Source organism: Cervus elaphus, chromosome 23 (genome assembly GCF_910594005.1).
Source record: "Cervus elaphus chromosome 23, mCerEla1.1, whole genome shotgun sequence".
NCBI classification, from domain to species: Eukaryota; Metazoa; Chordata; class Mammalia; order Artiodactyla; family Cervidae; genus Cervus; species Cervus elaphus.
In genome coordinates, this window is record NC_057837.1 from 45,041,166 (window position 1) to 45,054,432 (window position 13,267).

Sequence of the window (13,267 nt, forward strand, 5' to 3'; positions counted from 1 at the left end):
CAGTGCGTCACCTGCGTTTCCCCTCCTAACCCCAGCACGCCCCCACACAGGGCGCTGCAGGTCTGTGAGGTCTGCAGGCCTCCATCAGGCCATGGTCAGATGGCCCAGGGCCCCAGGCAGCTGCTTGATCCTGAGAGGCCTCAGTGAGGCACAGAGACAGGTGCCGACCAGGGGACCTCTGGGAGCTCTCGTTCTACCTTCTTTTAAAAATAATCTTAGTTACTCATTTGTGGCCATGCTGGGTCTTCATTGCTGCACCGGCTTGCTCTCGTTGCAGGGAGTGGGGGTACGCTCTAGTGTCTCTCATTGCAGGGAGTGGGGGTACACTCTAGTTGGGGTGTTCGGGCTTAGCTGCTCTACAGCTGGTGAGATCCTCCCAGACCCTGGATTGAACCCGTGTCTCCTGCGTTGTCAGGATTCTTTACCACTGAGCCACCTGGGAAGCCATAATTTCACTTTCTTAAGGAGCCTCTGTGCTGTTCTTCAGAGTGGCTGTTAGCAATGTACATTCCCATCAACTGCAGAATTTATTGCTTGTAGGCTTTTTATGAGGGTCATTCTGACCAGAGCAAGGTGATACTTCTTTGTACTTTTGATTTGCATTTCTCTGCTAATAAGTAATGTCAGGCATCTTTTCATGTTAGCTTTTATTTAAAACACTGTGAGTAAAACTTACCTCTTGAAACTGGCTTCTTGAAGGTCTACCCTTTCTCTTTCTGCTATCTACCCCAGGACAGAGCTTGCAGGCAGGGGTCATTTACAGCCCCTCGGGCCTTGTGACTATTAAGAGCCAGTTTTAAAGTTGTTACAGGAAATAGCCACAAGGTGACAGCATTTCTTCATGCCCGACTCTGGGTTCCTGGGGAACCAGAGCCTGACCTGGTGGGGGACCTGCATGCTCCGGGGGGTGTCCTGGGCTGGAGCAGCGGGAGGCCCCAGGCTGGACAGAGCATCCCTGCGCTTGGAGGGCTGCTTCTGGAGCTCAGCTCAGAGCAGAGGCGGGCTGCGGGGGCCTCATGTCCGCGGGGAGAGGGCCGAGGTGGGGAAGGGGTCTCCGCTCTCGCCTGCAGTGCAGGGGCGGACCCCAGGCCGTCCTTCCTGTCTCTGCCTCACTTTGCCCTCATGGCACACAGGTGGCCACCTGTGCTGTCCTGTGTCACCTGCCTGCCTCTGGAACGGTCACTCTGGTTTATGTTAAAACTAAACCCAGCGAGCAGGAGTGTATCTGGGCTCTGCAGGGGGGCCAGGGCTCTGGCTCTGTCTCCCGGCCCCCCACCCCTCACCCCCGGCACAGCTTTCTGCTGCTTCTCCACCGGCTGAGCCATCTCTCGCCGTGCTGACTGACTGCCGGGTGTCAGGGAAACCGCTGGAGCTGGCCGTGGAGCAGCTGAAGCCCACCTGAGCGCCTCCCCCGTGTCCCGCTGGTCACCTTGGCCTCTGCGGCCACGCAGTGTCCCTCGCCAGCAGGTGGAGGGGGCGGGCCGAGACCTGGTCAGAGCTGCTGGGCTTGGGGGTGGGGGACCCCGCAACCCCAGGATGAAGACAGTTCACAGGAGCCACTGAGCCCTCCCTCTCTGGTCCTCCCTCTGTCAGGCACTTTTCTTTTGTGGTGAAATCAGATGAAATGAACCCAAAAATCAGCCTTCAAGGTGGGAGGCTCCAAATGGAAGCCCTGGAAGCCCTCTTTTCTCAGCTCTCCTGCTCCCCCAACCTGGGGAGGGGGCGGGGCATTCCAAGAGAAACACCAGGGGATGCCTGCACCCCGGGCCTCTGGAATCAGGGGACGCCTGCACCCCAGGCCTCTGGGATCAGGGGACATCTGCACCCCAGGTGTCAGGGATCAGGGGACACCTGCACCCTGGGCCTCTGGGATCAGGGGACACCTGCACCCCAGGTGTCAGGGATCAGGGGACACCTGCACCCTGGGCCTCTGGGATCAGGGGACGCCTGCACCCCGGGCCTCTGGGATCAGGACCTCCATGGATGACAGGCCCACAGGCCCTGTGGGTAGGGACCCCATCACCACAGACATGGTGCAGCTGTGGTCACTGCACAGAAGTGTCCCCACGATTGCTGGCCTGGGTCTTGGGAAACCCCAGAAAGTCAGAGAAGGTGACAGAAGCCACACTGAGGTTGGAATCACTCATACACAATTCACTGAATGACGGAAATGTGACAGAGGTCAGGATGGGAACCACACTCAGCAAATGGACGTCTGGCAAACTGGACATTCTAGGAATGGGTCAGCCATGAATGGATTTTTGGTGGGTTGGCCCATTTCTGGATTCATGTCCAGGGGCCAGGTGAGCAGAGCCTGTTCTTGGTTCCACTGGAATTATTATTTCACAGGGATGACCACCAGGAGCAGCAGAGGACCCTTGCAATGGGGGTGTCCAGGCGGGGTGCTTGGGGGAGAGTCTCAGGAAGTACTGATGATAGACAGGAATGTACGAACCACTCTCAGATCCTCAGGGATGTGGCGGTCTCTGAGCCAGCTGCGGAGATGAGGACAGCAGTAGGAGGAGCAGGTATATCCAGTCACACATGCTCTGTGCAGGGACTCCGCGTGAATCCACTCACTGACCTTCACAGCCCTTGACTTAAGGATTGTGATTCTCACCCTCTTTCTCAGAAGAGAAACTGTGTCATGTTCACAGGTTTTAATTCTCCAAAGCAAGAATCAACTAGGCTTCTAAGAGTTTTATTAATTTTTATGTCCGCAACAACCACATATTTCCTGTATGAAACGTAGGAACATGTTTGGCACTTAGTCGTGTAAACTCTTCTGAACTTCCTCTACATGAAGATCCTGTCATACCTCCTGTCATGTTGTGTAGGCCCAGGCAAATGGCCCGTGTCCCATAAATATTTATTAATTGCTTTATGTTTGCCTCTCAAAGCAATCACATCGAAGGGACTCAATGCTACCTCCTTCCTGTATATTTCATGCCTTCTTGAAGGAAATGTAGATTGATTCAGGAAAAGTCAGTGACTGGAGGGAAAACAGCTTGAGAGAACAGGTGGAAGAAGTGGGAAGCTTTCATAAAATCACTTCAAGAGAGACTTTATTGTGATTTGGGGAGACGTTTGTTAAAACAGACCGAGACTGAGCTAGGATATTCTGCCTCCTTGTGGAATAAAATTCAGCTTCGAAATGAGGGTACAGGCAAGTGTGGGAATATGTGTATTCAAGTAGAAGGGTCCGTTGTGGGTTAACAGGACTGGTGTGAGTTTTTTTAAAAAGAAGAGACATAACTGAGGAAGAAACGAGATAGCAGTCTTTCTGGGCTAACAAAAACAGAAGTGTTGTCAGACTCTGCTTTCTATTGTAATAAGAGTGAAAACCTGGAGATGGAACTTGCTATGGTATTTTCATTAGTTGGGACTCTTAAGTACCAAAAGGTTAACTTCTGAATTTTAATCACCTAATATTCAATCCCTGTTATCATCTTTCTCCAAACCAGTCTCCCAGGAGTGGTTTCCCAAGTATGATACTGTGAAACTATTCACAGTTCACCAAAATAGTCAACACAAAATCCAATCTCAGATTAATGTACGTGCTTCACATGAATTACCCGTGACAAATGGAGAAGTGAACCGAGAAAGGAATTAACGTCCCCTGACCCACAGAGCTGCCTTGTCAGCCTCCTGCCCTGGATGGAGGAGCTGCCTACAGGGAAGGGAGCATGGGAGCCGCATCTGTCTGCAGGTGTGGTCAACTTGTTGCCAAAGTCCTCAGTCCCGTGGCCATTCCCTGTTGAAATAGTTTCTCCCCAAAATGATTGCAACCTGAAGTTTGAGTCTCTGGATGAGGGTGTGCTAAGAGACAACCGGATGTAGGCGAGCGGTGGCCGTGGTGGTGGCAGGAAGGCAGGCAGGCTGCAGAGGGTTGAGTCTGGTCACAGGAGTGACGCTGCAGAACCATTCAAGTTTCCGACATCGCAGGAGCTAAAAGAGCACGGAAGCAGTGAGTCTGACCGTATCTCTACAAACACGTACATGGAGGAATGCTGGACATACGCATAGAGGGAGAAGGGTCAGGCTTAGGGGTTGTTTCACACCAGCTGCCACAGGAGCCCTGTAAGGATGGATGAAGAGAGCGGGCATTGGGAGAAGACCGTTCTGGGTGAGGACACCGCAGGTACAGTCCCTGACACAGGGAGGGCTGGGCGGGAACACAGATCAGCTTGTCAGGTCATTCTGGAGACCTGGGCTGGCACCAAGAAGTCTGGGCACAGAGGGTGGCCTTTGGGCGGCACTCAGCTGACAGCCAAGGGCTCATGAGGTAAAGACACGAGGAGACCCACGCCCACACGTGGAGGACGCATTTCAGCCTCCGTAACCCCTGCCTCTCGTGGAATGTTGAGCTGTCAGGGTGGTGGGAAGGGGCACTGACGGAAGGAACCTGAGTCCTCATACCCTTGGGTCTGAGAGACGGGCCTGCTCGTTCCTGAGATGCAGGCGGAGCCACGTCCACGACGTCTGACGAGAAGCTGCCATCCCAGCAGGAAGGCGCCAGGTCCTCTTGCCCAAGACTGGCCAGGGAACCTCAGAAACACAGTGTGTGAAGGATGGGAGGGGGCGTTTCCACCCCCACAGCCAGAAAATCAGCAATGGTTTTGGACTTTATAGCACCAGGACTTTGGGCTGCCTGGAAAAGGAAATGGCTTAAGACAGGAAACGGTCAAAACCCAAGAGCTAAGAGCACTTGGGCACAAAGGCTGACTGTCTGCTCCACCACTCAGCTTTCTGGAAGGACTGTCTGCCCGCTTCCCCAGCTGTCAAGTCCAGGAATGTCCTCGGAAAGGAGTTGGTTGCTTAAGGCTTTGCCCCGCTCCTGAACCAATTCCTGTCGGTGGACACACAAGCGCTGTGGCCCGCAGGGTGAGGAGATGGACCGTTCACCTGGAGAGGGCTGGAGGGTGTGTGCAGGAGGACGGGGACCAGGAGGGAAGTTCACGGACCCTGTGGACACAGACAGCCCTTGTGCACCTCCCAGTCCCTTCTCCACCTCGGACTCCCTTCTCCTCCACAAAGCACCGCTATCAATGTGTTTATTGTAAAAGTGCGATAGTACTTTGTTGAGGATTTTTGTGTCTGTTTTCATTAGTGATACTGGCCCATGGTTTTCTTTTTGTGATGTCTTTGTCTCGTTTGGGTATTAGGGGAATGGCAGCCTTGTAGAATGAGGTTAGGAGTGTTCCTTCCTCTGAAGTTTTTCAGAAGTGTTTGGTAAAGATGGGCATTAGCTCTTCTCTAAATGTTTGATAAAATTCACCTGTGAAGCCATCTGGTCTGAGACTTCTGTTGTTGGAAGATTTTTAATCACTCTTTCAGTTTCACTACTTGTGATTAGTTTCTTCATATTTTCTATTTCTTCCAGGTTCAGTCTTGAAAGGTTGTACCTTTCTAAGAATTTTTTCTTTTCTTCCAGGTTATTCATTTTATTGGCATAGTATTTATAGTCTCTTGTAGTAGTTTCTTATGATCCTTTGTATTTCTGTGATGTCAGTTGTAATTTCTCCTTCTTCATTTCTTATCTTGTTGATTTGAATCCTCTCCCCATTTTTTCTTGAGGAGTCTTAATTTTTTTTTAATTTTGGATTTTTTCTTAGGATAGATTCCCCAAAAGAATAATCTTGGAGACCCACTTTATACTTTCATAGTGACGGAACAGGAAAGGAGGACGGATCTAGGGAATAAGCAGCCTCTGATTCACTGTTGGACATGAGAGGAGGAAATTAATGTTATGAAACAAGAATTGTCATAGAACCGAGGTGCAATAAAAACATAAATAACGTTGGGAAATACGTCTTAAGTTATATGTTACAATACAGTCATTCAAATGATAGATTTTATATCCATTGCCTTCTCCAAAAAAGTCCTTTTTTATATTTATAGGGTTTTTTTTTTTATAATTGGGCCTTGCTTTTTATTTTTTAATATGATCTATTTAGGCTGGCTGGGTCTTGGTTGTGACATTTGAACTTCTAGTTGCAGCATGTGGGATCTAGTTCCCCTGCATTGGGTGCATGGAATCTTAGCCACTGGACACCCAGGGAAGTATCTGTGTTTACAGATTTGCTTGGAGAAATGATCAAAGAACAAAGCAATAGAAAACTTAAGAAAAAAAAGAAATCCGCAGTGGTTCTAAACTCCCTGTTACTTCTGGTTTATTTACAGTGACCATGGCTTTGTCTCACTTGTCCTTTTTACAGTGCCAGCCAAGCAGGCTGGAGTGGTCGTAGGTGTGAGTAACTGTCATGAAAGCAGTTTCAGTGAAAATAAATAAACCGTGTAAAGGACGTATTTATTCAAAAGCAGAATCCTTGCCATGGAAATGGTGAAATTTAAGGAAAAGGCACCATCTAGTGGCTGTTACTGAAAATCAAATTGACGGCTTTGGGAAGACAGCTCTGTTGGAGAGGAAATCATTTTATCTTTCCTATAGATGACAGTCATTGTTAGTGGCTGAGGGACCCCAGAAAACGTGTCTCTCGCTGGACCAGAATCACTCCTCCAAATCGCTACCTCGCAGACTCCCTGTGAGGAAGGACGTAGACTTCAGTAGTTGCAGCTCACAGGTTCCAGGCCATGGACTCACTAGTTGTGGCACCTGTGCTTAGCGGCCCTGTGACATGTGGGATCTTCCAAGACTGGGGATCAAACCCCTGTCCCCTGCATTGCCTGGCAGGTTCTTAACCACTGGACCACCAGGGAAACCCCAGACGTTTCTAACTACAAAGCTTTATTCAGTACAGCAGCTTTTTTCCACGTAAAGGATAATCCTCTGCAATCTGATGGAAATTCTACTTTATTCATGTGTGAATATACGCACATGGTGAGCCATGCGAGGTAAAACGCCCAGTCTCAGGAATGTGAATTATTTTATCATTTGGTCAATTACTGAGTGCTGCTCTAAAGTGTCCTCAGCGGTTAATACTCCCACAATTTATGTGGGAGGAGTTCCCAGAGACACCTAACCATTCTCAGACACTACGTCTTTGCCAACTGGATTGGCTAAAACTGGTTTCACACTTCAATTTTAATTTTCTTAGTTGTCAGTTTAAGGGTCTTTCTTTTTTGTTGGTCATTTGTAATTCTATTTTTGAGCCAACTTCCCCAATAAATAAATAAAGAATTCTTATTTATATTTGGCTGCACTGTGTCTTCATTGCTGTGCGTTGGCTTTCTCTAGCTGCAGCAAATGGAGGCTACTCTCTAGGAGTGGCACCCGGGCCTCTCATGGCGGTGGCTTCTCCTGCTGCAGAGCGTAGGCTCTAGTTGCCCCCGGGCCATGTGGGATCTTCTCGAACCAGAGACCCCTGCATTGCCAGGCAGATTCATAACCACTGGATCACCAGGAAGTCCCCCGAAGTTTTTGATTATTGGTATTTTCCTATAAGATTTATGAGACTTATTTATATACTAAGGGCTCTTTCTGTCATGATATTTGCAAAAAAAAATTATGGCTTGTTGGTCTTTTAACTTTATATTGATACTTTTGTTTGCACCTATACTTTAAAATTTTATACTGACAAATGTGCCAGGTTTTCCCTTTATGGATTCTGGGTTTTTGTACTACGTGCTGTGCTCAGTCGCTTCAGTTGTGTCTGACTCTTTGTGACCTATGGACTGTAGCCCGCCAGGCTCCTCTGTCCATGGGATTCTCCAGGCAAGAATACTGGAGTGGGTTGCCGTGCCCTCCTCCAGGGAATCCTGCCAACCCAGGAATCGAACCCGTATCTCCAGTATCTCCTGCATTGCAGGCAGATTCTTTACCCACTGAGCCACCTGGGAAGCCCATTAGTACACTGCTGCTGCTAAGTCACTTCAGTCATGTCTGACTCTGTGCGACCCCATAGACGGCAGCCCACCAGGCTCCCCCGTCCCTGGGATTCTCCAGGCAAGAACACTGGAGTGGGTTGCCATTTCCTTCTACAATGCATGAAAGTGAAAAGTGAAAGTGAAGTCACTCAGTTGTGTCTGACTCTTCGCGATAAATCTTGTTCCCATTAGCTTGTTCCCATTTTATACCATTAAATCTTGTTCCCATTTTTATACCATACTTATAAATATTTCCTAAGTTATGTTTTGCATTTGCTTATCTTTTATGTTTTTATGAGGTCATTTTACATTATACTCATTGATCCATCTGGAATCTCTTCTGGTATAAAGAATGGGTCAGTATTAAGCTAATTTAATCTCAGTATCATTTCTTAAATAATCTTTTCCTCAATGATTTAAAATGCTTTTTATTGTACATGAAACTCCATACGTTCCGGGTCTGTTTCTGGACACGATACACTGGGCTTCTGAGGTCAATCTGTTTCTTCCCTCTTGAGAAGTGGCCTTCTGTGCTGGTTTGTTAGGGCCAAAAGGGAACACATATCCCACCTGAGGCCTTAAACAACAGACGTTTGTTGTCTCCCAGTCCTGGAGGCTGGGAGTTCAAGATCAGGCTGTCGGCGGGGCTGGTTTCTCCAAGTCATTCACTCTCATAGAAGAATTTTGAGATGATTATTTGCATTTTAAGCCTTTTCCTGACTTAGAAGTGTAATTCTGTCTCCCATTGGAGTAGTTCAGGCATCAGTGAGTGAACGCTGGGGGTGATGTGCAGGGGAGGTCCTTTCTCTGCCTCAACTTCTTCTGAAAATTGCACCCTGAGTGACTTATTCTGAGGGCATTTTAATCTTCAGGGTTTTTCTATTTCAGGAAGCAGAGACAAGCATAAGTGAGAAAAGTAAAACTTTTAAACCCTTAGAAGAAGTATATCACTATGGCATTGGGGTAGGTGCAGAGTTGAAATAGCAATTCAGTTTTTTCCCCCTATATAAATTACGAGAGTTTTTGAATTTGTTCTCCAGTGACCTACTTCTAGGTGTCTATTCCTGGCTTTTTTATAGATTCCTTCAGCCTGTTTGCTTTCTCTCCCTATGTGCTTAATGCACACGGTCTTATTTGCTATAGCTTTGTTGACTTAAGTCTAAAAGTCCTTAATAAAATACTTTAAAAAAAATTCCTGCTAAAGTAAGTTTCCCACACTGTCCTTCAGAATTGCTTTGCCTCCTCTTGAGTCTTTTCTCCTCACCTGTGTCTTAGGATCGCTGTGTGCTCCTCACCTGTCGGGATCTTTACCAGAATCCAACTGCATTTTTGCAGAGAAATGATGTTTTTATCCCACTGAGTACCTATCTATGGAAATAGAACGTCTTGCCCTTTATTTAGGTCTTTATCAAATACCTTTCATTAAAGTGTCATATTTGATTCACAGCTAAAATCTCCTTTTTGACTCATTCCACTCAAATGCAAATATATTTTTCCTACTCAAGTGAGAGCTTCAGTATGCATCTGGATTTCTTCCTTTTTGGGGGGGGAGAGGGGGCCATGCTGCACCAGTTCCCCAACCAGGGATCAAACCTGTGCTCTTTCCTATGGAAGCCCAGGGTCCTAACTGGACCATCAGAGGGTCCCCTGAATTTTTTTTTCTTACTAATTTGTGATAGGTAGGTAGGTAGATAGACAGACAGATGTAGATATTTATATAGATATGTGAAAGATGATGTATATCACTATTTTTAACTATCAAAAGGAGAATCGGGTAGCAAAGAATGAGATAGATAGATAGCGTCACCGACTCAGTGGACATGAATCTGAGCAAACTGAGGGAGACAGTGAAGGACAGAGGAGCCGAGTGAGCTGCAGCCTATGGGGTCACAAAGAGTCAGACCCAATTTAGCAACTGAACAACAACAACAAATGTCTAATTATATAATGTGTTATAACTTATTTAAGAAAACTCCTCTTGGTAGACTTGTATGTTGTTTAGTATTTGTTGTAGCCAAAAAGTGCTGCAGGGAATATCTGTCTTTATACGTCATTGTGCCCTTGAGAGAATATAGCTATAGGGTAATTTTCACAAAGAGAAATTTCTGGTGAAAGAGTTGTCTTCCACCCTCTGTTGCCCCCTTCTCCTGCCCTCAAGCTTTCGTAGCATCAGGGTCTTTTTCCAGTGAGTCAGCTCTTCGTATCAGATGGCCATAGTATTGGAGCTTCAGCTTTAGTCTTTCCAATGAATATCCAGGGTTGATTTCCTTTAGGATTGACTGGTTTGATCTCCTTGCTGTCAAAGGGACTCTCAAGAGTCTTCTCCATCATGACAGTTTGAAGCAATTCTTTGGCGCTCAGCCTTCTTTATGGTCCAATTCTCACATCTGTAGATGACTACTGGAAAAACCATAGCTTTGACTATATAGACCTTTGTGGGCAAAGTGATGTGCATTTAACATTTGTATAAACAATTCCAAAGTACTTTCCAAGAGGTAAAAAATATATATAGTACCACATAGCCCCCAGAGCATACAATACTTGATCCCTTTAAATTCACAGATCTCACTATCCTTGAGTTTTATCAAACTGTTACATTTGATAATGTCCCATTGTTATTTTAATATACCTTTTCTAAACCATTAATCCTGGTCCTTTTTCATAGTTATATCTATATTTGTAAAGTTTTTATAATATTATTATTATTAAAGACATTAGCCAAGAGGAATCTCAACAACATCTTGGGTTTTCTAAAACAACTACTTAAGACATCCAGAGTTAAACCAAGCTCAATGAAGATGTGACATGCATCAGGATGAATGTCAGGGAACATACCTGGAAGCAGAAATGAAATAAGATCTGCCAAATTAACCCGAATTTCTGAATGGGTCATTTTAAACAGACAAAAAGAACACAGCTGAAGTCAGTGTGTGACCAATGTCAAAATTAAGACCCACAATGATAAAACTATGGAACCTTAGGGTTGAAAGTCAACTGGGAGGAAATCAGGGCCTCTTTCTCTCTACAGATGGGCCCATTTTTACAAACCCAAGAAAAGATGAAATGCTTTACACAGTCTTTGGATGAAATGTTCAGTGACTGGCAAACAAGTGACATGGAATAAACATTTATTGAGTGAAAAAGTGAAAGACTGCTAGGATTGCAGTCCAGGTTTAACTCTGAGGCTCTTCCCCTGGTTGTGTGCTATCAGCACTGGATTCTGTTGACATTTTATCCCTTTCAGTCATGCCAACATCGGAGGCACTTTGCATTTCCAGCAGTCTCACTTGACTGCTGTTTATTATGGATTCAGAAATAAAGGATTTGCAAAAGAATGCATTTTGTCAATGACATGCAATCCTGGAAAACAACAAAGTCAGTTAAACCACTGCCTGTTTTTCTTCTGAAGGTAAAATAACTTTGACATCTTGGTATTCATTTGCTAGGACTTCCTCACAAAGTACCACAAACTGGGTGGCTTAGCACAACAAAAACTTACTGTTTCGTAGTCCTGGAGGCCAGAACTCAGGGCTCAGGGTATTGGCAGGTTGGTTCATCCTGAGTTTATGAGGGCCAATCTGTTCTATTACCTCTTCCCCCGCCTTCTGGTGTTGTCAAAATCCTTGGGCACCTTGGCTTGTAGAAGCATCACTGCCTTCATCTTCTTCATCATCACCCTGATCTTTGCCTTCATCTTCCTCAACACCCCAGTCTTTGCCATCATCTTCATTATCACCCCAATCTGAGTCTTCATCTTCATCATCATCACTTGCATCTTTGCCTTCATCTTCATCCATCACCCCCATCTTTGCCTTCAGTTTCATGTGATATTCTGTGTCTGTCTCAGTGTGGCCAACTGTCCCCCCATGATAAGGACACCAGTCATACTGGATTTTCATTTTAACTTGATTACCTCTGCACAGTTTTTCTGAATGAGGTCACATTCTGAGGTTTTTTTAGGACATCAGCATATCTTTATGGGGAGAATGCAATTCTACACCTGACACGCCAGTGTTAACTTGATTGTCTTTTTAAGTCCCAGTCATACTTTCCTGAGAATGCTCACTAGTCTAACACAATGTTTCGTTGTAATAAAGGATATTGCATAGACAATTTTTGATCTTTCTTTTCTACATGGCAGTGATTTGTGTTAATGTAAATTGAGATTACATATGAATACTAACGGTGCATCTCAAAGTAATGATTTATAAATTCTTAGTGTGTATGTGCAGGTCGGCTATCAATGAGGTTTATCCTGTGGGAACATTCTACTAAGTGGCAATTACTGGGTTTATGCAGCATTTATTCTTCAGAGATCAAAATACCAGAACCTTCAGTGCCTCAGTTTCCTGCACAATCACTACAGGGTTAACAATGCCCAGCTGTGTCCCCCAAGATCACAGAGAAGTTGTGATGACTCAGGGACATTCATCAGCCAGATCTCATCAGAGGGAAGGTATTTGCACAGAGAGTGTTCATGTCGCAGCGTCTCACCATCACCCTTGCTTGTCCTGGACCCACGGGTGTCCCCTCTGAACAAAGAGGTGCTGTATTTAACTGCAGAATCCTCTGTGCTGCGGAGAGGTTTCTGTAGACTTTGCTGACTATTTTCTAGGATGCTGGAAAAGCATCATGTGTTCAGACCAACTGCACCTGTCTACTTAGCATTCTTTCTTTAGAACCTAGAAGAAGAGGCCATGGGATTTGAGTCCCTTTGAAGTAGTGGGTGGGCAGGGGATGGGGTTGGGAGGAAAGAGGAAGTTGAGAGAAGGGAGGAAGCCAAAGCTTTGAGAAACTGAGGCCAGACTTGGGTCCTGCCTTCTTCCAAGTGCCCCCGGTTTCCCACCAGCCTGCAGCCACCTACCTGGCCCACCCACTCATGCTCTGCCTTCTTGGGGCCAGTCCCTGAGGTTCCAGAAGGCTACCTGTGTAGTCTCTACAGGCACAAATGCAGGTGGGGAGCTGCCCTGAAGTTTACTGGGACATTTCTTTTGTAGTTTTTTTTAAAACCTTTTAATTTTATATTGGATAGCATGACACACCTGGATAGCATGTTAAAAAGTAGAGACATTACTTTGCTGACAAGGTCTGTATAGTTAAAGCTATGGTCTTTCCAGTAGTTACGTATAGATATGAGAGTTGGATCATAAAGAAAGCTGAGCACTGAGTAATTGATTCTTTTGAACTGTGGTGAAGGAGAAGACTCTTGAGAGTCCCATGGACTGCAAGGAGATCAAACCAGTCAATCCTAAAGGAAATCAGTCCTGAATACTCATTGGAAGGACTGGTGCTGAAGCTGAAGCTTCAATAGTTTGGCCTCCTGATGCGAACAGTCAACTCACTGGAAAAGACTCTGATGTTGAGAAAGATTGAGGGCAAGAGGAGAAGGGAATGACAGACGATAAGATGGTTTGATGCATCACCAACTCAATGGACATGA